Source organism: Triticum dicoccoides, chromosome 5B (assembly GCF_002162155.2).
Source record: "Triticum dicoccoides isolate Atlit2015 ecotype Zavitan chromosome 5B, WEW_v2.0, whole genome shotgun sequence".
Classification (NCBI taxonomy): domain Eukaryota; kingdom Viridiplantae; phylum Streptophyta; class Magnoliopsida; order Poales; family Poaceae; genus Triticum; species Triticum dicoccoides.
This window is the reverse complement of record NC_041389.1, coordinates 705,142,613-705,167,015: the sequence shown is the minus strand read 5'-3', so window position 1 is coordinate 705,167,015 and position 24,403 is coordinate 705,142,613. Positions and strand designations below refer to the sequence as shown.

At 44.5% G+C, this 24,403-nt stretch overlaps 2 long non-coding RNA genes across 5 annotated transcripts; one reads left to right on the top strand and one right to left on the bottom strand.

Annotated features, from left to right (window-relative positions):
- Positions 1-270: 270 nt before the first annotated feature.
- On the bottom strand, positions 271-6,907 carry LOC119306764. Its single transcript, XR_005149029.1, has 2 exons — positions 6,586-6,907; positions 271-441 (listed from the first exon to the last, which is right to left on the bottom strand). It is a non-coding gene; the product is annotated as an uncharacterized LOC119306764 (long non-coding RNA).
- LOC119306762 lies at positions 3,046-5,760 on the top strand. Of its 4 annotated transcripts, none has more exons than XR_005149028.1 (7): positions 3,046-3,343; positions 3,414-3,503; positions 3,725-3,777; positions 3,951-4,066; positions 4,162-4,291; positions 4,417-4,571; positions 5,326-5,760. It is a non-coding gene; the product is annotated as an uncharacterized LOC119306762 (long non-coding RNA). The 4 variants fall into 4 exon arrangements; XR_005149026.1 differs by having other exon boundaries at positions 4,366-4,571; XR_005149027.1 differs by having other exon boundaries at positions 4,162-4,571; positions 5,326-5,419; positions 5,543-5,760.
- Positions 6,908-24,403: the final 17,496 nt, after the last annotated feature.

Here is a 24,403-nt window from a genome sequence, read left to right as displayed (position 1 = left end):
AGCTAAAAATATAACCTGCATATTTCCATCGTAAAAATGGCACTTAAATCCGACTTATATAAAACAGATTTTGTAGGACCTGCCACTACACGCAAAAATTGAGACATTAATGGCATGCATTCCCTCCTTGGAGCAATTCTTAACGAGCCCACAACACATCATAGTCACCAGATCACCTTTCTCGTTACCCCAGCTTATTTCAGCAAACTCGTATTGGAATGTTAAGGTCCATACAACTGGAGACCGACTACAGAACAAGTAGGCTCGGAATAGAAAAGCGGAAAGGGCAAGGGTAGCTTAAGAGAACAATTTCTGAATAACAACATAATGAAGGTACCGTAGTCATGCTACAGAGTCCCCCACGGGACAAGGAAATGTACAACTACAAATCGTCGGCTCCATCGCCTGCTAGTTTTGCCTCCAAGCCACTGGCTTCCACACCTGCAGAAACATATAGAGTTTGTAGAAGCTGTTAGCCGGCTAGGCTGGGATGTTCCCTTCAATGGTCAATTTGTTCCTAGTGGTCAAAACACCCTTTCACTTTATCGATGGCTTTCGAGAATTGTGATCCATGGTATGACTGTCCACTAACATGTCCTTGTCTCTAAGGTATTTGTTGCGCATAATGTGGGTCCACAAGCCTTATTCCCTGATCAAATCTTCCAGATCCACTTGGCCACGAGGCATTTCTTCATAAATTGTTGTGTCCATGGTTCCAAGAACTCTCAGGCTTTAGGCATGCACACTGTTTGCCATGATTTTGTCATGTGACAACATAAACATGTGGGTATTATGGCAAAGTATATATACAAATTGTAGTCTGCATGACACTAAGCAACAAAGCTATGCATGCATACGTGAGGAGGCCCCTGATCGATTGTACGTAGATGCATGTACCAGGTTCACGTCCAGAGGGGCAGCTAGCTCATTCATAAGCTAGCGCCTACGCCACATGGACGGCGGCCTATGGCAATCCATCAAATCACCCTGCTAGTGAATGTACATATGGAGGTTGTATACATGTGACTACGTGCTTGTTAAACGACCAGCCGCATGAGTCCACCCAACAAACAGTGTATCCACCCATGCCAAAAAAAGAAAAACAGTGTATCCACCGGTCACGTACATGCTTGTATTTGTTGATTGATCGACCCTAGACGTGCATTACTTGATGCATGGAGACATGCATTGCAACGTATCCATGCATATGTACAACAGGGCCCACCAAACGGAAATTCTAGAAGCCAGCAGAGAAGAATGCGCCGAACGACCCAGGCCGAATTTCTTGGTACAAATCAGCGTACGGTGCACGGCGAGACGAGTAGATAAACTCGTGATGCGCAAAAAACACACAATATCTGGCACTGGCAGGTTCGAAACCGCCACGAGTTGTCATCAGGCTGGACTATAGCTGAGAAGAAACAAGACGTAAGCAAACGACTAAACATCAACATGAAGGGCATGGACGCAGGGAACATAAGCTCCAATGGTAAAGACCACGCCTAATATCTGTTCTAGCCCCTCTGCCTCACAGCTAGCATGGTGGACGGTAGTCTCGCAGGTTCAGCCCCGACATTCACGGCGGCGGCGGCGACAACGTATAGGAGCAGCTCGCGGACGTTGTATAGGTGCGGCTGCTCGGCGGTGGCAGGGTGCCCGGCGTCGTTGACGATGAGCTCTGTTCCATGGTGCGGCCCAACGTGCCGAGGCGTGCCGGCGTGGCTCAGCGCCCGGTGTACAGGTTCAGCTTGGAGCCGGTGTACTGGAAGGATCTGATTCAAACCGGTGCACAGGAACAATCTTAGGACTGGATGCGGCGGCATATTGTGTCAGTGTTGCGGGCATCCGGGTGGTGCGTCACCGTCCCGTTGCTGGCAGCCGGACGGGAACAGACAACAGCTAGCCGCCTCCGGCAAGAAGAGCAGCAGCAAGGCAAGGACGCACCTGCATGATGGTATGAGCCAGCATGTGCATGGTTTGCCCAAGCCACGTAAAGCCATGCATGACTCATCCAGGGGCAAGACCTGCAGATGATGCACGCCAGGACTGGTCCACGCGCACATTGCTGGCGTACAGTTCCGCGCATGAGATTTTTACATATTTAACCTTTTTTATATAATTTATCACAAAATGAACCCAAATCTAAAAAAATCATGATCTAACTGTTTTTTATGGCCATATGACGCCCCAATCAAATGCGTTGTAGACTCTGCCACGTCAGTGGGATGGGCCTGCACTAAGCTTGGATGACACCTTTAGCTAGGTCGTTATACCTGTTAGCACGGCACCTTTATGCAGGGCGTCATTGAAACCATTCAGCTGCGCATCAAGGGGCGAGCGCTCGCGATGTCCACGTCATCACAGGTAGGACAAAAATAAAACATGATATCGATTGGGTAAGAGGGAAAAGGAGATCGGGGGGTTAGCGTGTATAGAACAGCTTCTCGTCATTGTCGATGGGCAGAGGGGAGCAGCGGCCGCAGCACGCAGCGATGCCCCAACCCAACCCCAACCCCGCCGCCGCCCCAATCCCACCACCGGCGGCCTCCTCCTCCCCTAACGCCGCTCCAGCCCCTCACCTTCCCCGGCCGATTTAGCGCCGTCACCGCCCCTCGGCACGCAACCTCTCCTCTCCTCCGCGGCTCCGCCTCTTCCTCCGGCAGCATCCAACCCAATCGTCATCTCCTACTCCCCTCTCTTATTCCCCTGTGCCTCGACGAGGTGGGCCAAGCCGGCGCACGCAGCAAAGGGCGGCTGCGGATGCAGCTTGGACGCGGGCGCGCGGAGGTGGAGGCGGAGCTGCGGCGGTTGGTGGTGGGCGGGAATCCCGCCGACCGCGTCCCTCCCCAAACTGCAGTGATGATGGAGGGAGCCGCCAGCTACTGACCGACGGGCTCGCCGGGTCGCCGTTTCCCGAGGCCATCCCCTCGCCCCGTGCCGGATCGCGCATCGGCTTGGAGGCCCCTCAGGGCTGCCGCCGGTGCGGGAGGCATCTGTGGCCGTGCAGGCTGGGGACAGAGCGGCGGGGCCCATGGTGCATTCCGGTCGAGGGCTTGCTCGATCTGGCACGCGATCTGAGCCCCCGTTGATGGATTTCTCGCAGCTCGACTCGGTGGTCCTATTCCTATTTTAGTTTCTTCTTCTTACCTCTACTACATCTTCAGATTTTGTTTCTTCCCTCTATTTGGCTCTTTGCTGGGTATTTGTTTCTTGGATTTTAGCTTCATTTTTCTTTACTTCGTCTTCACCTGATTAACTATCCTTTTTGTACTGCTTAATTTCTTTTGCAGGTACCTATCTTTGGTGTTGATTGCCGCTCACATTCCTGTCATCGCTTTGGTTTGTAAGAGATTCTATCAGAATAATTGTATTGTAGACTTGTACTAGTAGTTACTGAATTAGTGCAACCTTAGGTCTGTAGGTTAAGAAAACGAGCCCAAAGAAGTAATGCGTCCAGCCAAACAACGGCATTGTGGCAACGTGATCCACATTCGTTGTTCTCGGTAAGTTGATGGACTGCATTAGCCAATCACTATGTGTGTTTTCCTCGATTTACTTTCAGTTCGTCCTAGTCATATTGTGATTGTTGAAGTACTTCATGATGATGAGGTATGAGACCATGATATACTAGCATTTTATTTAAATCCCAATGGGAGCAGGTCAATGAACCATTGGTGTACCAACATTTAAGCAAGCAAGTTTTACTCATTTTCATTTTTAGCAGATAGTTTTGAGCAATTTGTTCTGACTGCGCAAGTTGAGAGAGTCCATGCCAATGTAAGTCTTCCAATTCGCTGAACTATTTCTGAAATATGTAGCTAGACAGTGTCTCGCCTTCGAATGAGAGCTACAATATTTGCCTTGTAGCTGCATGAGTGACAATTTTTGTTACCGCTGATCCTTCCAAATTCTGAAACTGAAGCTTAGACTCTATGAATTGTTGTTTTCAGTAACAATGCAAGTGCAGCGGTAGGCGCCACTGGATATGCAATACAGGGGCGTGTTCCTTGTGTAGAGCGCTGTGGTGAGCCGAGGCATCACACTGAAGGATACTAGCGGAGACCTGGTACTCCATCTTATATAGGGCTGACTTCTGTGTTTTGTAATCGCACTGAAGGATGTCAGTTTTTCTTGAGTAACCCTAGTGAGGTATTTTTGTAGTTCACCAAAGAATCAGGCAACGTGGTGAACGAGGTGAAGCTGAAGGTTGTTTACGCTCCGCCTTTGCAACCGGCATCCATAAATGAGGGCTCTGATTAGGAAAGTCTGGGCAGTCGGGAGTTATCAAGAGGTAAAATCTTGATCTTAAGTGTCCGCTATGGTTGTAACAACATCAACCAAATCTTGATCAAGCACATAGCATAGATCGCCAAGTGGGTGATCACCGAGTTCACGAGAGTCGGTTTGGAGCCATAGTCAAGCAGGGAAGCAGCTGTGGAGAGCCTGCGTTCAACCGGCGCGGCGAGGGGCATCAGATCAAGCATTGACGACCGGGTTGTGCCATAGGAAGGCTGAGATACATTAATGGTATACTCACAATCGAGCTGCCAAACACACCAGCAAACAAAGAGGTATGTCCACCCTATGTGTTAACGTATATCATTTTATTTCTGAAAATTAATATGCAATCCCACAGGTAAAGCATATTCCTGCAATATCTTTTTCATATGTTCAACTGGCCCCAAGTCCGCACTCATGATGAAAATCATGTGGTCGGCATATTGAATGATCAGGTAGTCATTGTGAGGCACTTGAATCTGCAGCTGCACATGCACTTTTCACGTAAGTGTCATTTATCGTTGTCTAAAGTAGGTCAGCGGCTAAGACGAAGACCAGTGGCGACAGTCGTAGGTCTCCCTGTCGCGCGTCACGCCTAAAGAAAAATTGCCCGCCAGGGGTGCCGTTAATAAGAACTGAGGACTTAGCAGAAGAAAAGAAGCACTCGATCCACCCTAGCCACTTATCATTACAGTCCATACATTTCATATTTTCCATCATTGGCTTGTGTTCGATAATGTCAAATGCTTTTGCAAAATCAAGCTTTAGCACAATAATTTCACACCAGACGCTTGAAATTGGTGTCTAGTCCTGGATCGAGCGCCCTTTTGAGGGATCCATACTGATTACAGTGTATAATGCGAAGAATCAGCTTCTGTAGACGATTGGATAGGATTTTAGTCAAGATCTTGAGAAAATAGTTCAACAATGTAATCGCTCTGTAGTCGTTGGCCGGTGACCTGAATCTTTAGAAAATAGTTCAACAACGATAAACTCAACATTTAAATTCTCGATTTATAAAAGTCATCTTTAATGATGTGCCAACAGGCCTTCGGGAAGGACCCGCTAAACCCATCTGTACCTGGGCATGATTCGATGTCATTTCTTTCACCAGTCAATCTGCTCACGGGTTAATGGCACGGTGAGATCATCAAACCTTTCACTCTCTTGATGATATCATGAAGATTGAAGCTGATATTAACCTGGTCAGACTGACCTAGGAGATCTTTGTACATCTAAATAAGAATTGGTTATTTACCAATAGGGAACGTGATTCCAACATGGAAAGAGCAGATTGAGAATGAGGTACAGGGGTTCATGTCATAATCGCAAGTCAGAACATAAATTTTATATTACTAAAGAGTTCATATTTTATTAGGATCGGCATAACCGTTTTGTTGGTCTAATGTGTGTTGAATGGCCTCGCCTATTTATACTAAACTGTTTTACTTTGTGATAACTCATGTTATTGTCAAATATATATTGTTTTGAGTGCTATACATCATTTTACATACTATATTGAATCACTAGTAGAAAAAGGACCTTATGTGAAACACATTAGTCCCGGTTCGATTTTGGCCCGGTACTAACGGTATCATTAGTACCGGTTCGAATGGCTATGCATTAGTGCCGGTTCGTGTTGAACCTTTAGTACCGGTTCGTGCCACGAACCGGTACTAAAGGGGTGGTGGCAGGCTGGCGTCAGGCCGGGGCCCCACGAGCCCCTTTAGTCCCGGTTTGTGGCACAAACCAGTACTAAAGGGCCAACCTTTAGTACCGGTTTGTGCCACGAACCAGCACTAAAGGGGTCTAACCTATAGTCCCGGTTGGAGACACAAACCGGGACTATAGGGCAATTTTCAAACTTGAAAAAATCATAACTAAATCATCCTAATTCAGAAAAATACATATAATATATCAAAATTCGCAGAACAAAAAGATTGATCCGCTGAAACAACAAGTTTTCCGTTTCGACAATTTTTTAAAATCACAGAATTCCAAAGGGAAAATAGAGTTTTTGGGCGTTTTAGACGTTTTTTAGACGTTTTTAGCGTTTAGTGCTAGGGTTTAGATTTCAGAGTTTAGGGTAAGGTTTTATCGTTTAAACCCTTAGTTTTTACTGTTTAGCATAGAGTTTCCGACGTTTTAAGTCCCGGGTTTAGGGTTTAGGACAATTTTTGAAATGACAAAACTGTAAAAGGAAAAAAAGATATGCTCTAATTTATGTTTTTTTTTTAATTTTGGTTAAATCTTGTCAAACCGGTCAAACAACCGATTCAAGAAATATAGTGTTACGGAAGTACGTACCGGTAGAAGACACAGTAGGGATCGAGCCAGATGTGCTCGTCGCCGGAGTTCCTCCTTCTCCTCCTTCGGTGGTAGTCCAACCATGGCACGGACCACCCGATTCTGCTATCAGGCGAGGACGGCGTGTGTTCCTCCGCTTGCATTTTTTCATAATGCGGGCGCACCCGCCGCATCAGCCGCCTCCGCCGCCGCCATTTCCGCCCTGATACGGACCTCGACGGCCCTTATCCTCTCCTTCCCACAGCGGGCCTCCCGTTCCCGGTGGGACTCATAGTCCGCGACCGGTGATGGGAAAGGAGAGATTTGTCGGCTGCCGGGACCCAGATGATCCAGCCACAGAGGACCCGAGCACCCGTTGAGTCGACGCTATATATGGAGTCGTGCCGGACAGATCCTGCCATCGGCAGGGCGCTGTCCTCCCGAGAGCGGCGGAGTGCAATGCGGACTACCATTGCCTCCTCCAACCCGCACGGGATGTCACCAAGCCAGCGGGGTATTGGACCAAATATAGGGGCAAAGCTAACAGTGGTGCACCAAGACCTGCATGCATGGGACCGTATGGTCCTGAAGGAGCCTCGTTCAAGACTCAGGAAGGCACAGCGGGAACTTGAGTCGCTTACAAAAGCCAGCCCGACATTGGATGTTCATATGCAGCAGAAGGAGTTGTCTCTTTTTATAGAAAATTTGTTGGAGCAAGACGAGATATATTGGGCACAAAGAGGCAAAGTAAGCTGGCTACGTCGAGGCGACCGGAACACAGCTTATTTTCATCAGTTTGCCTCGGCACGCCGATGGAAGAATTTAATAAAAAAGCTCAAGAGTAGTAGTGATTCCTGGGTGGAAGGTAATGATAATCTTAAGCCCCTAATTAGGGACTACTTCCACGACCTCTTCACATCCAATATGGGTGTGGTGGACCAAGGATTGATGAACTCTGTAAAACCCGTGGTGACCGTCGATATGAATAATATGCTTTTGGCTGAGTACACGAGGGAGGATGTTCGCCAAGCTTTATTTCAAATAGGAGATTTGAAGGTTCCTGGCCCGGATGGACTTCATGCTATCTTTTTTAAAAGATTTTGGCACATTGTGGGCGACGAGTTGACTGATGAAGTGCTCAATGCTATAAATAAAAGGAAGATCCCTTCAGGATGGAATTCAACAAATGTAGTGCTAATTCCCAAGGTCAATAGTCCAGAGGTAATTACACAATACAGGCCAATCAGTCTTTGCAATGTGGTTTATAAAATAATTTCAAAAATGTTTGCAAACAGACTAAAACGAATCCTTCCTGAAATTATATCTCCAACACAAAGTGCTTTCGTCCCAGGAAGACTTATTACTGATAATGTATTGGTAGCTTATGAGTGTTTCCATGCAATCAAGAAAAAAACACATGGATCAAATGGATTTTGTGCCGTGAAGCTGGACATGAACAAAGCCTACGACCGTGTTGAGTGGGCCTTCTTGGAAAAAATAATGTTGCGGATGGGATTTCATGCATATTGGGTGGAGCTTATCATGGAGTGTGTATCTTCAGTAAGCTATAGGGTCCGATTCAATAATACAGAAACTGAAGAATTCGCTCCCACGAGAGGGCTCAGACAGGGCGACCCATTATCACCTTATTTATTTCTCTTGTGCTCTGAGGGTCTTTCAAGCTTATTAGCTCATGAACAGGAAATTGGAGGACTGGAAGGGGTCCGTGTTTGTAGAAATGCTCCCCCTATCTCACATTTACTGTTTGCAGATGACTCCTTGATCCTAATGAAGGCGGACTCACATAATGGAAGTACACTCAAAAGGGTTCTTGACACATATTGTGCTAGTTCTGGGCAACTAGTTAGTAATGCTAAATCGAGTATATTTTTTAGTCCTAATACTAATGTCAATACCAGGGAGAATGTGTGTAGAGATTTAAATATTGAGACAGAAGCTCTATCCGACACATAATTGGGTCTCCCTACAATGGTGGGAGTCGACCGACTGTTTCCAGCACTTGATCGATAGAGTTTGCCAGAGGTTGAAGGGATGGAAGGAGAAAACACTCTCGATGCAAGGTAAAGAGGTACTGGTAAAGTCGGTAGCCCAAGCAATACCTTCTTATGCAATGTCAGTTTTTAAATTGCCTAAAGGAATTTGTAAGTCAATCACTGATGAAATTGCTGGGTTTTGGTGGGGTGACAATGAGGAGAAAAAGAAAATGCATAGGTTTGCGTGGTGGAGGTTGTGTATTCCGAAGAAGGAAGGGGGATTGGGTTTTAGAGACTTGCACAGTTTTAATCTTGCTATGTTAGCAAAACAGTGTTGGCGATTAATCCAAAACCCGGATTCTTTGTGTGCACAAGTTCTGAGGGCAAAATATCACCCAGATGGTGACATACTGAAAGCTGGACTAGAAAAAGGCTCTTCTTATACTTGGCAGAGTATTGTCGCAGGTATTCAGACTTTTAAGCGGGGTTGCATTTGGCGTGTTGGAAGTGGATCTCAAATTGATATCTGGCATGATCCATGGATTCCATCAAGTGTCACAAGGAAAGTAATCACGATTAGTTGTGCAACAATGCTTTCAAAGGTTGATGAGTTAATAAACCCGTACACAGGCCAGTGGGATGAGGATCTAATTCGTGATGTGTTCTCTCCTGTTGATGTTTATAGGATATTGCAAATCCCCTTGAATTATCACTTGACGGAAGATTTTGCGGCTTGGAACTATACACGATCAGGCACGTTTTCCGTGCGATCGGCTTATCATAAGGAGTTTGAACATCAACATGGGGCACAGTGGGTGCGAGCTGATGGGCAAGGTACAGAAAATATAAACTCAGTTTGGAAGGATATGTGGAAGCTGAAAATACCAGGGAAGATAAAACATTTTGCATGGAAAGTTTTGCATGGCGCCCTCCCATGCTTTGGTGTATTAGCAAGCCGACACATCCCATGCTCAGCTCAATGTCCAGTTTGTTTAGTCGGAGCGGAAGACATTCAATACTGCTTATTTAGGTGCCGACGAGCGACGGATGTTTGGGAATGGCTGGGCTTGCTACAAGTCATACGGAAAGCTATCGCCGAGGACAGATCAGGATCTATTACGATGGAAATTTTATCAAAGCTTCAGGGCAATGATGCGGAGGTACCAACGGCGAAGCTTGCTGTTGTAGCAGCATGGTATATATGGTGGCGGCACCGACAGATAGTGAAGGGAGTCAAAGTCCAAACGCCAGAAAAAACTGCACTGGCCATCAAGGTTTTGGCAACAAATTACCTCAGATCAACTATACCCAAAGGACCAATAAGGAAGAATGACCACATGTGGAGGAAACCAGGATATGGGATCGTGAAGATAAATGTTGATGCTTCCTTTCAGTATGAAACACTTTCAGGTGCTTGTGGTGCTGTGGCTCGGGACGACCGAGGTGATTTTATTGCTGCAGCAAGTTGGTTTGTTCCAAACATCAGTGGAGTTGACTCAGCTGAGCTAACTGCCATCAGAAACGGGATATACTTGGCAACTCACATTGGATGCAACAACATAGAAATTGAATCAGATTGTTCGTTCGCAGTGGACTCGCTGAACCAAGTTGATGATTATTTAGGCCCGGAGGTAGCTATCATCACAGAGTGTAAACAACTTATGATGGACTTTGCGTCCATATCCTTCAGACATTGCTATAGAGAGGCCAATCAGGTGGCAGATGAATTAGCAAAGAACTCTTTTACTACTAGATCCTCGAGTTCTTGGGATGATGAGATCCCTAATTTTATTTCTCATCTGCTTGTAAATGACATGTCTATTATTTGAGAAATAAAGTCTATTTGCAGTCAAAAAAAAAATACGTGTCTTCTCTCGTTCCCCCCACCTCTTCCTTTCTCTCATCCCATGCATCAAACAATCATAAAATTAAGACCGGGAATATCAGAAACGATCATATCTGGACAACGCAAACATGTAAAACAGTGGCCTAAAAGATCTTATATTAGTTTATAGAGTAGTTACTATTTTTCGGCCGCACCTATCTCAATTTTGAATAACGAACTTAAACTCTTCGTGGTTGTACCATCTTGATGTGGGGTTTCAAGTAATTAAAACCATTTTTTTAAAGGATGTTGCTAGGCGACGGCCGGCGGATCTTTTTAAAAGATCTTCCGCCTCGCGAGTCGTCCGCCGGATTAAAGGTGAAGCATCGCCTTCTATCATTAAGGTTCAAATCCTGGTGCTCGCATTATTTCTCGATTTATTTCAGGATTTCCGGCGATGCGCTTTCAGTGGGAGGAGACGTTCCCGTCGATGACGAGGCGCCTACGGTGACTTCGTAAATCTCAAGATGATATGCCGGCTCGGTCTCTCGGAGGTGCTCATAGGGATAGGGTGTGCGTGTGTGCGTTCATAGGGATGAGTGTATGCGCATGTATACGAGCGCTTGTGTCTGACTGATGCTAAAAAAACAGGTTTTTTTGCAACATATGTCTTGTTGCAACACGTTACAGGGAAATGTTTGCCTAACAAGATCATGCCTCATGTTTTTACTGATTAACAACGCGGATCTTTTAGAAAAACCTGTATCAAGACATGATTTTCTAATGAGAAAAATTCACTGCAGGTCCATTTACTTGTGCTGGAGTTAGCTTTAGTCCCTGTGGTTACAAATACCCGTAATACAGTCACCAAACTTGCTCTAGGGGGTCATCTACGGTCCATTATACGGTTTTATGTACGTATGCGCTGAGCTGGCTCGAGTCAACCGATGCCAAGTGTGCATTGACTGCCACATGTGCCCATCCGCTCGATTACGCATGCACACAGGTTTTTTTTTGCAAAACTGACCGTTATTAAAAGATCCCCCCCACCTGGTCCGATCGAGCCGCCACCTGGTCGGATCGAGCCCACCCGCTCCGACTGAGCCACTCTCCTGCTTCTCCCTTCTCCCCTGGTTCGTCGTCGCTACCGAGGTGGTTCCGTCTCCGGCGTAGGCGAGCGTGGCGACGGCACCATGAGCTCGTTTTGGGCGTTGTGCCGCCGCCATCCGTGCCATTTGGGAGGGGCCTACGTGACGTCCCTCTCGCACCGTCGCGTCATGACAACCATGCCTCGCCGCCCCTCTATGGTACGTCACCGTCGCCGGCAGGTTTTATGCTTGATCTGTCCATGAAAGCTCCGGGGGAAGAGCTTGCGTGCGAGTCAATTGCGCACATCTGCTAGGGTTTGGGCTATTTCTCTCCCTTTTTGCCACGGATGGTGTAGGGTTTAGGGTTTTAGCAGCGGACGTTTAGCAGGGCCACAGATCAAAGATAGGGTTTTTGATGTGCTATGGATCTTGTATCTAGAGATGGTCTACGGTTTGCATAGCAAAATTAGGGTTTGATTTTGGAGCATGTTAGGGGGAGGCCATGCTCGCTTCTCCCCTGTTTCCTTGCTTTATATGGCCTGGTTGTTGATCATGATATGATATGATCGTTTTGCGCATGAGATGATCATTTTGCCCATGAAAGATCATATATTTGGTCAGTGGAGGCCATGAATCCGTGCTTTCTTTCTGTAACATGTATGAAATTTGCTCCGTAAGATAACTGAATTTATATGTGTTAACCTATCTGAATATTGAAATGTCTGAACTTGATTTAGTACAATAACTGAACATTGACACTAAGCATTGCCACTTTGCTTGTTTTGGTCCAATTACATTACTTTACTGCTTGCTTAGTACCCTTGGTTAGGTCCTGCTTAATCAGTTAACTGAGCTACTAGTGGTTTGATACAATAACCGAACTTTTGGAGTTAATTGAATATTTTCAGCTTGACTGAACCTTCATAAATGTCTTTGTTTATCTTGTCTGGACATTGCAACTTTGAATGTTTTGCAGGACCCCTGAGCAACTAGTTCTCTGTTGAGGTCATACATGGTGGCTATTTCCTTTGTGTAGGCAAGCATAGGGATTACCACAAAAGCCACTCCATTTGGTATGACTACTGTGACATAGATAACTGGACACCTACTATGGTTGCTAGTCTAGTTGAGGAAATTCGGTATGAGTTTAAGGGCAGGATCAGGGCTTATTGGTGTGTTCCTGGGTTGATAGTGTACAAGAATGGATTAAGACAGATTAAGATGGGAGACAACACTATGACAGAGAACATGAAGGATTGTGTTCTTAATGGGAATCATTTTTAGCAAATATTTCTTGATCATGATGAGAGCCTGAGATCATATATTTCTCCTGTTCCTGTTCATTCTGATGACGAGGATCCTCCATTTGCCAAATTCAGTGGAATTAGGCCAAAGAAGGAGAAGGCACACCATCAGCAAGAAGAGCAGACACAACAACAGCAAGAGGAGCAGGCTGAGCTCACTCTAGTGGAACAGGAGCAGGCTAAGCTCCCTCAAGTGGAACAGGAGCTGCCTCAGCATGATCAAGAGCATGAGCCTGATCAAGAGCATGAGCAAGATGAAACAGAGTCAGAAAGTGGAGCCAAGTCAGAAGAAGATGATTTCATACCAAGTCCACTCCAGTCAGGAACTACTTACCTTTCATCTCAGTTTGGGTTTAGGGCCAGGAAATCCTCTAGGTGTTTGAACATGGATGCAGCAGACCCATTCCACAAATTGTTGATTCAGACATTGATCTGCAAGATGATGATGACTTGTTTGACAAAAATGTTGATTGTGACAAAGGCAAAGGTAAAGCAGTCCAAGAAGAAGCTGATGATCCTACTGAAGATGTGAACATGTGCTTGCCTTCATCTGATGAAGATAAGGTTAAGCTGAATTTCAAATTTTCAGAGAAGAGGACCTGGCTAAACCAGAGTTCAAAGTGGGTCAAACATTTGCTGATGTTGAGTTACTGAGGAGGGCTATCAAGGAGTATAGCTGTCATGAAAGGGTTGACATCAAGTGCCCAGAAATGATAGGAAAAGTGTTAAAGGCATTTGTGAAGATGGGTGTCCATGGTCTTTGTATGCATCATTGATGGGAGAATCAACTGCTTCATAATCAAGAAGTATAAACAAAATCATACCTGCATAAAGAAATGGAGTGTCAAGTCATTCACTACTCCCTTCATGGCAGGAAAGTATCTTGATTCATTCAGAGCAGATGAAAACATGAACATGAAGAATTTTTCAAGGGTTGTTCAGAAGAATTGGAACATGACAACAACTAGGAGCAAACTTAGAAGGGCCAGGAGACTAGTGAAGAAAGTCATTGAAGGAGATGAGTTAGAGTAGTATAACAGTATGTGGGATTATGCAGCAGAATTCAAAAGATCAAACCCAGGCAGCTCTTTCTATGTAGGTGTCAATGATGGCATATTTGGAAGTTGTTATTTCTCTCTGGATGCCTGCAAAAGGGGTTTCATGCAAGCCTGTAGGCCTGTCATTTGTTTGGATGGATGCCACCTGAAGACAAAGTATGGAGGTATTATGTTGTGTGTTGTTGGCATGGACCCTAATGACTGCATTTACCCTCTAACTTTTGCAGTTGTTGAGGTAGAGAACACTGACACATGGAAATGGTTTCTGTCACCCTGAAGAGTGACTTGGGAATTCTGAACACAGAGCCATGGATTATAATGTCAGACAAGCAAAAGGGGTTGATCAAGGGAGTGGGGCAGCACTTCCCTGATGCAGAGCATAGACACTGTGTTAGGCATATATGGCAGAATTTTCAGCAAACACACAAAGGAGATGTTCTTAAGAACCAGTTATGGAAGTGTGCAAGGATCACAACACCAGAGCTGTGGGCTACAAGCATGGAGGAAATGAAGGTCATCAGCCTAGAAGCATACAAATGGCTTAAGAAGCTACCACCCAACACTTGGGTTAGGGGCTTCCAAAGAGACTTGGTCATGTTTGATATCCTTCTGAACAACAACTATGAGGTTTTCAACAAATATATCCTTGAGGCCAGGGAGATGCATCTCAGATCAATGATTGAGAAAATCAAAACCAAGCTCATGGTCAGATTCTACAACAAAAGAAAAGAGGCAAAGAACTGGCCTTGTTCTGTATGCCCAAAAATAAGAAAAAGAATTGAAAGGAATATAGAGTTGGCAGCTACATGCATGGTTTCAGGGGCTGGTGATGGCATCTTCCAGGTTGACAACAGGAGCAAGACATACATTGTTGACCTCAAGGAAGAGAGTTGTACATGCAAAAGGTGGAATCTTAGTGGAGTTCTATGCCACCATGCAATTGCATGATGTAGACATGAGAGAATTGACCCAGAGAGTATGGTCACTACAACAGGAACCCCCCTTCAGCAACGCATCGATGCATTGCCTTTTGTCCATATAAGCGTTTCTAAGGTCTACACCAACGGATTATTATGCGTTGTCGGTGATGGCGTTGCAAGGGTCTACAACAACGTATATAGATCCGTTGGTAATCTCAAGAATAATGTGTTGCAAGCCAACAACAGATACAACCAACTCTTCTATGCGTTGTCGTTTGCACAAATAGAATAACCTATGTATATAATCATTTATAACAGTAGGTTTTTCAAATAGCAGTGCATGACACCTTTTTTGAGCTTGCACTACAAGGTACAACTTCAGTAAAATTCGTAGAAATGAAACTAATGTATTGATTCGATGGCATAATCTATTACGTTGCAATGCAAGTATCATCAATTATGAGTACATCAATTTCCTAGGAAATGAAACATTTTACACGATAAATTTCTAAAATTCTATGAACTGTCTTCACTCTCCTCCAAGTACCAAAGATCAGCATAAATTGTCCAAGGATCCAAGTAATCATATAGTATTGAACTTCTCATCAACCTACAAAGAAAAAACCATAATACTATTTAGTTATAAATTCGAAATTTGAAGTCTAAACATATACATGCTATGCATTCTACGGAAAGGATACACATGAAAATACCAAGTGTCCAAGAAAAGATGTTTCAGAGAACAGGCATAAGCTTGTGTATGTCTTAAACATAACTTAGTAGAGTTCAGATTAAGACACTAATGACGTGTTTCGTTCGCAGAAAAATAGCGGTTTCCGATTCCAATGCTTCTTGAAACTGTACCATCGTGTTTAGTTCGCCCGCAACGTCTTTTATAGCTGTAGTTTCTAATACGGGACTTCATGAAACTAAAAATGCGCAGATCGAAGTTGATTGGAAAACTGAAATATATCTGCACCAACCAAATGAAGCGTGTTTTCCATAGAACTAATTGGAAGCAGAGCTTCCCAATATGATAAAATCAATACGTTTCTGGAGCCGAACCAAACGTGTCATAGGCATATTTGATCAATCGGATCTACCTGGTCACAATGAACAACCATCAACATGTATTTACTACTAAAAATTATCCAAAGATTATATTATACTGTATTAATAATGAGATGAATTCAACAACCAACTAGATGGTAAGTACTTAGGTAACAATAATATCGACTAAAGAATTGGATATTTCTATTTTCCGAAGGACTTTGCACTAATTAGTTTTGCTTTCTATGATGTATTAAGAGAGAAAATATCGATGCCAGCAGCTCGAAAACCGTATTATTACATACAAGATCATGCCCTGATTAGTATAGAAGAGAGGACATGAGAGAATAATTCATTAGAAGTTAGGAAAGATAAATCGGAGGTACCATACTAGACTGAGCCGCTATAGGAAGTTTGGTTTCACTCTGACTGCAACACCACCCCAATCTGAGATGAGGACATAAGACACAAACAAATATTTAGAAGAGATGAGCCACGACTATGGTCTTGGCCGCCCCAGATGGGGCATGAATTGGTTTGGGCTTATCTAGGAAAAAGTTTGGATGTTTTGTTTCTAGAGAAAGTCAGATCCAAGATGTTTACAGAAGAAGAGAAATTGATTTGCCACTATTTAATTCTTGAAGACCAACCTAGTACATAAGCTGAATACATATTTATGAAAATGCATCAAAAGGGGACCTATGTAATGGCTGAACAGTCTGAATAAAAGCAGACCATGGCTGATTAGTTTTTTTTTGTCAATACTTACCTAGCTTTCAGAAATACTACCCATAAGCCATTGCTGCCAATGTGGCATATTATATATCAAAAGAATTTGATCTTTGTGACCTTTTAGCTTCCTAATCTTGTATCATTTGTTATGCCATTCAAGAACTGAACATCAAAACCTATAGGAATGTACAAAATAAGGTACTGGGAAAAATATGGGAATGTACAAAATACCTAATCAAGGAGCGAATGGGTTGCCTCTCTATCCGATGATGTAGTAAGTTGTACATATCCATCTGCCCTGAAGCTGCATGCCATTAAAGTAAGTTAATCCCTTACAAATCAGCCACGACAGGCTAAAGATCTTAACACAATCTTATTTATTTGTGCATCTACTGTCAACTGTTTGAAACCCGACCTAGCAACTTCATACCAAAATCACAGCTACTCCAAGTGTTAAGAGACTCACAAACTGTTAGCTGAAATCTAGTAGGCACAAAAGATTCATGGAAAAAAATCACATGATGATATACAGGTGGAAAATATAATTAGATACACTCAACAGACATCTTATTGGTGGTGAGGAAAGTTTGTGCTACTAACCTACCTGTCATGGAGCAGCACAACTTCAGCACGGAATTGATTTGCAGAGCTTGGAGATTTCATATTATGACAACCTGAAGCCAATGTAGAGGAAGCCTGGAGTTCCTGCATACATGACAATAGAGTTCATCATAGGTTCAATGCATGTTTTATCTTGAAAACAGAAGGGGGCAAGCATCAAGAACTGAACCGTAGCTACATTACGCGCCCATAAGGCAATTTGTGTCAGATCCAACCTGTAGTCAAGATTAAGCGTCGACAAAGGTAGCCTGGGAGGCACAACACCATCAGGCCCGAGCGCAGCAACTTGTGTGCAGACACGAGGTAGTGGGCCTAGAAACCATTGGTGAGAGAACCATGCCAGCCACCCGTGGCGCTAGGTTCAGAATAAATCACTTGTGTATATAACATGAAGGTTACAATCCATACTTCGACACTATGTAATGGTGTGCTCCATGATTCATCTGTGTGTGCTCCAAATAAACAAACAGGGTACGAGTTCATGATCATATTGTTGTTGGTTTGAACTGAAGGTGAGCATGTGTTACCACCAAAACCTGTTATACCAATAGTTCAAAATTGTAGATCATTTTTTTCTAGAACGTGCTCTCATAGAATAAACAGTTAAAGATTACAATGATTCAGAGCAATTGTGCATGTCTCTCAAGATGTGTGTTGTTACCGGCCCAACAATGTTCCTGGCTCCACCTCCTCCTTCCTCTTGCAATCACCTGCAGCCTCCGACGGCCAAATCCCGCCCAGAGCCGCCGCCGGCGAGATCCGTTTCTCCCGGAGTCAAGTGTCACGCTCATGAGTTGGGGGACCTCGTGGAGGCAGGTAGTGGTCTGTGCAGTGGGGGCCACAGTGGCTGCGGCGGCGAGGTGGCTCCCCCAGGGCTCCAGCGCTGGTGCCTGCTTGCAGCGGAGAGGTGGAGGCGGTGGTCGGTGGTGCAGGGAGCTCCTGCTCTCGTATGCACTTGGGCTCAGATCTGGTCACACCCAGTTCAGCAGCGGCAGCTGCTCGCAAATGCATGGTGGCCTGCTGCGGCCATCATGGAGGTTGGGGGTTCGCGATGGGGCTGGCTTGTGGTGGCGCCAATACAGTCCTCAAAAAAAATTGGAGGCGGTGGCGGCAGCGTCGTGGTCATAGATGTTGGGCGAGAAAGGGGAATCGGGCGAGAGGGGGAAAGATGTTTGATAGAAAAGTTTTTTTCTACATGTTTGGTGCCCGATAGAGGTGGGTACGGGGAGGTTAGCTCAAAGTGTGGGAGGGGTGGGAGGTGGGAGGTGGAACAAACAACACATGTTATGGTATCGCTGGGAGATATGTGTTGCTATAGGTGGGTTTTTGTTGTAGTGGGTGCACTCCTGCTATAGTATAGAAGCATTCAAGTCAGCATACAAGCCAATTATCAAGCCTTGCAGAGATAGGAGTGAGTGGCAGAAGATGAATGCTTGTGAAATCAAACCACCTATCTATGAAAAGAAAGTTGGGAGGCCTTCAAACAAGAGTAGGAAAGAGCAGCCTTATGAGATTAAAAAGAAAGATGGCACAAAGGTACTGACCAGACATGGAGGCACAATAACATGTTCATACTGCCATGAACAGGGCCACAACATCAAAGGATGTAATACTAGAAAAGTTGGCATTTTTCCAAAACTACCAGTGAGAAGGGGGCTAAGGGCTATTCCTGAGGATGTGTCTGATGATGAACCAGTTATGGCACAACAAGATGGTGGACAAGTCACACAGGAGGAGGTTCATGTCACACAAGATGATGGGAAAGTCACACAGGAGGAGGTTCATGTGACACAAGATGATGGGCAAGTCACATAGGAGGAGGTTCATGTCACACAAGATGATGGCCAACTTACACAGGAGGATGTCAATGCCACACAAAATGATTGCCCAGTGCAGCAACAAGAGGATGAATATGATACACCAGTTGTTTTTCAGGTAAATTCTAATCTTTTTTGTCCATTTATTTTAGGTTGTATTTAATATGATACACCAATGATGATAGCATGTGATGATTGGCTGTGCACAGGTGCAAGACTTTGAATGTACAATGCTTCTTAAGATGCAGCAGTCTAGGCCTATACCTAGAGAAGAAACTGAATGCACTCTGCCAGATTCATCATTCATATTACAGGCATCCAGTTCTCAAGCTTCAGCACATACAACAACATCTACAAATGATGGTAACCTGACCATGAAGTTTTTGAAGATGAAAAGAGATAAAGAAAGGAAGATGACAACCAGGAGAGATGAAGCACTAGAGGAATGAATGAGATGGCAGAGAGGAGAGCATAGGAGGCTGAAGCAAAGAGGCAGGAAATTGCTATCAGGAGAGCAGAGAAGGCAGCCAGAAGAAGAAGAGCGGCAAAAGAGAAGAAGGCCAAGGAAACAGCAGCAAAGATGGAAGCTTCAGCAGCAAGAAAAGTAGCATTACAAGAAGAGAATGAGGCCAGGGCAATTGAAGCAATTACAGTTAAGGCAGAGGCAGCAATGAAGAGAAAAGAAGAGTAAGAAGCAAAGAGAGCTATTGCAGCACTGAATAAAAAACAAGATCAAGAAGCAAAGAAGAAACAACAAGAAGAGACCAAGAGAAGAAGAGCTGAAGAGAAGAAGCAAGAAGGAGAGCCAAGTGGACGTGTGCCCAAGAAGAAAAGAGTCAGCATGTTTGATGAGTTCAGATGAATCAGTGTTGTTGCACTTGTAATTCGGTGATTTTTTGACAGAAACTTAAATCTGAGTGTATCAAACTAGCAGAGGTCAACTGTAGTTCATTCAGTAAGTGGTTCATTGAGTAATTTGATGCTCATTATGCTCAAATGTAGTTCATTCAGTGAAGAAACTACTAGAGCTCAAATGTGGCTCATTTCAATTGTACCAGACATAAGTAATTTGATGCAAACTGAATTTGATGCAAACTAAACTTGATGCAGCATTGCATTTTTGCTTCTGTGTCCATCTTTGCTGTATTTGAGGCACACTGAATTTTTATGACTGAATTTGTATTGCTGAATTTGCTACAAACTGAACATATGTACCAAATTTTGTTGAGAGAAAAAAAAAAATCAAACAAAAAAAGTTTTGCCTGGGTCTCAAACCCAGGACCTAAGGTGTTGAACGTTGTGGGCAATGCCAATGAGGTAAGTACTAGTGCTTTGATCAAGGGCAGGTACTAAACTAACTATAGTACTTGCTAGTGGCCCATGCCTTTTCGGTTTCCTTCTCTGCTTTTAAGCCCACCCACCCACCGCTCCACTCTCCACTCACCACTCACCTCCAGTCCACTGCTACCAAACCACATCGCCTCGGTTACCCCGCTACCAAACCGCCGCCGCCGACCACCACACCGCCACCGCGGACATGGAGAACAACCCTGCCTGGTAGAGGGTCGTCGATGACCTCGCAGGCGATGACGAGGCGATGCGCGCGGACCTGACGAAGATCGGGAAGTGGTTCCCGAGCATTGCGATGCTGCGTCACCACGCGTGTGGCCTCCTCAAGGTCATGACCGATGACGAGCTGGACCGCGCCTCCACCGACCGCTTCGGTATCCCTCCTGCTCCCGTCCTCCGCTTCACGATGCAGGAGACGCGCTCCGACGACCCGAGCCAGCGAGCCCGGTGGTGGATGTACCGGTCTGCCACCGCGCCACGGCAGCCGGATCTGTCATGCGCTGGCTCGTGAGCGGAGCACGTCCACAATGTTGACATGGCCGTCCCCGCGCCTGTCAACACGGCCTACTGGGACCACTACCAGCCCGACCTCCTCGGGCAAAAGACGTCTCGGATTACATCTCGTCCAACTCGGAGTATGACTATGGCTCCGACGAGGACTCTGGCTACGCCGCCGACTCGTCCTGGTCGACTGGCTGGGAGGAGTCGGAGGTGATTGTCCTCTCTGACGACGAGCCGGAGGTCCAGATGGCGGCGCCCGTCGTCCCCGATCCGGAGGTCCAGATGGTGGCGCCCGTTGCCAGGGAGGGTGACAAGCACCGCCCCATTCACATCGAGCTGCTTCCCGATGTTCCTGACATCGTCAAGCAGGAGGTGGAGGTGGTCTTGGCCATGGAAGCACAGGTGGACGTCGCAACGCAGCTAGAGAGGAAGAAGAAGAGGAAGGTGGCAGTTGACATGGAGGTTCGCCGCTCGGAGCACCTCCAGAAGATGAAGAACTGAAGAAGATGAAGAAGATGGAGTGCTATGAACTACCAACATGAAGAAGATGGCAGTTGCAGTTAGTTAGGTATGCTGAAATATATAAATTTTCAGCATATAAGTTATAAAATAGTGTAATTTTGTTAGGTGCACTTGTATATTCAGCACATAAGTTATTTCTAATTTATGTTGGCAATGTTGAAGTACTATTTGCTGTTGAACTAAGTGTCAATGATGGAGTGCTATGAACTTATGTTTGTGTTGTTGATGCTACTGTCTTCTTGATGCTTGTTGATGTTACCTGTTAATGGTGTTGTCTTGTTGATCTTATCTGTTGATGCTGCTTTCTTGTTGCTATATAAGGCAACAATCCAAAATTTTCTTATTGCTATCTAAGGCAACAATTCAAAAGAAGAAACTGCTAATGTTATCTGTTGACCTTAACCGAACTTTGTCTGTTAACTGAATTTTGAAAGTTAACAGAAAAATTGTTCAACATTGAGTAGTTCAGATATTTAATTTAACTTACTGGTCAACATTGAGTAGTTCAACTTTGTCTTGTTGCTATATAAGGCAACTATCCAAAAGTGTGTTGTTGCTATATAAGGCAACTATCCAAAAGTGTGTTGTTGCTATATAAGGCTACAATCCAAAAGTAGTTAACTGAATTTTGTCTCTTGATGCTACTGAAGTTAACTGAATTTTGTCAGCAAATTCAATTAACTTGCTCAACACCTTTGGTCCACCTACTATTTCAACTTTGTACTTGCACACCCTATAACTTGCGTTGTGCATGCGCCTTTGGTCCACCAACACCACCAGCACAACCACCAGGCCCACCACCACCAGATCCCCTTCTTCTTCCTCCTTTTCCACCAAATCTTTATCTTCATCCACCATTTTCCTCCTCCATTTGCCCTTCCTCTGCTCCTGTTCCCCTGGTCTCCAGCAGCAACCATGGTGTCCTCGGATGATCTCCCAACCTCTTCTAAAGATGACTCAGTGACCAGCAAGGTTAGTCATGTCCTCTCCTCCACGCAGCTAGGGTTAAACAGCTTCTAGGGGTTATACTTAACAAATACAATTTTTTTTCTTTTTTAACCTCCTGCAACATTTTTTTGTAAAGAATGGACTGGCCTGGCCACAGATCTGCCTAGCTTTACATGTGAGCATGGATCTTTGTGTGAGAAGCATGTGGCTTTTCAGTCAGTTGATAGTGGAAGAAGATTCCTGGCTTATGCACACAAGGTTTGTAAAAATCCAGATAATAGTGCCATTTTATCATCATTTTACGGTGATAGTGGCTTTTATCTGAAGATTTGCAGATAACTGAATGTTTTTTTGGATGATAGGAAGTACCTAAATGCACCTATGTGGAATGGATAGACCCTGAGTGGCCTGAAGCATTGAAGATGAGCCTAACTACCATATGAAGCATGTATGAAGAGGAGACAAAACAAAGGCTAAAAGAAAATGTGTTGAGTGCTGAATAGAACTTGAAAATCATGGAAGAGAAGACAAAAATGGAGAATGAGCTGAGACATTTTAAGCTTAATTTTGCCAAGCTGGTGGTTGAAAAGGAGCAGGCAATGAGCCAACTAGGCAACACACAAATTGCTTTGGCTGATCTGAAGGAAGAGCTTGAGAAGAAGAAGAGCACTGACAAAATAGTAACAAACATTCATTAGGTATTCAGGGCTAAGGCAGAGAAAGAGAGGGACCAAGTCATGCAGGAGAGGATCAATTGAAGCAAGAGAAGAGAAAGCTTGAGTACATGATATGTGACTTATTCAAACACAAAGAGGAGACCAAGGAGAAGATAAAGAAACTTAAGGGGATGCTGAATGATTTTCGACTGAACTTATCTTGTTCTTGTCCCTGTGTAAACTGAATTTGTCCAAGTATGTTGTGAAATGGATCTTGTTCTTGTCCCTGTGTAAACTGAATTTTTCCAAGTATGTTGTGAAATGGATCTTGTTCTTGTCCCTGTGTAAACTGAATTTGTTCAAGTATGTTGTGAAATGGATTTGGTTGTCAACTAAATTTATCTTGCCTGTCAACTGAATTTTAAGTGCAATGGATTTGGTTGTCAAATGATTAGAATTGAATTTGAGACATGTTGTGTTGCTGTTTAAACAAAGAAGTAACATAACCACATTGGTACATATTCAACATTCCAAGATAACATAACAACATTGGTACATAACTCCAGTCTTCATAATACTTGATCAGTTATCCATTACAACCATCACAGCATGCAACCATTACAACCATCAAAGCATGCATCCAAACCCAAAACAAGTACTTAATCTGTTGGAAATATGCCCTAGAGGCAATAATAAAATGGTTATTATTATATTTCCTTGTTCATGATAATTGTCTATTGTTCATGCTATAATTGTGTTATCCGGAAATCGTAATACATGTGTGAATACATAGACCACAACATGTCCCTAGTGAGCCTCTAGTTGACTAGCTCGTTGATCAATAGATAGTCATGGTTTCCTGACTATGGACATTGGATGTCATTGATAACGGGATCACATCATTAGGAGAATGATGTGATGGACAAGACCCAATCCTAAGCATAGCACAAGATCGTGTAGTTCGTTTGCTAGAGCTTTTCCAATGTCAAGTATCATTTCCTTAGACCATGAGATCGTGTAACTCCCGGATGCCGTAGGAGTGCTTTGGGTGTACCAAACGTCACAACGTAATTGGGTGACTATAAAGGTATACTACAGGTATCCTCGAAAGTATCTGTTGGGTTGACATGGATCGAGACTGGGATTTGTCACTCCGTATGACGGAGAGGTATCTCTGGGCCCACTCGGTAATGCATCATCATAATGAGCTCAATGTGACCAAGTGTTTGGTCACGGGATCATGCATTACGGTACGAGTAAAGTGACTTGCCGGTAACGAGATTGAACGAGGTATTGGGATACCGACGATCGAATCTCGGGCAAGTAACGTACCGATTGACCAAGGGAATTGTATACGAGATTACTTGAATCCTCGACATCGTGGTTCATTCGATGAGATCATCGTGGAACATGTGGGAGCCAACATGGGTATCCAGATCCCGTTGTTGGTTAT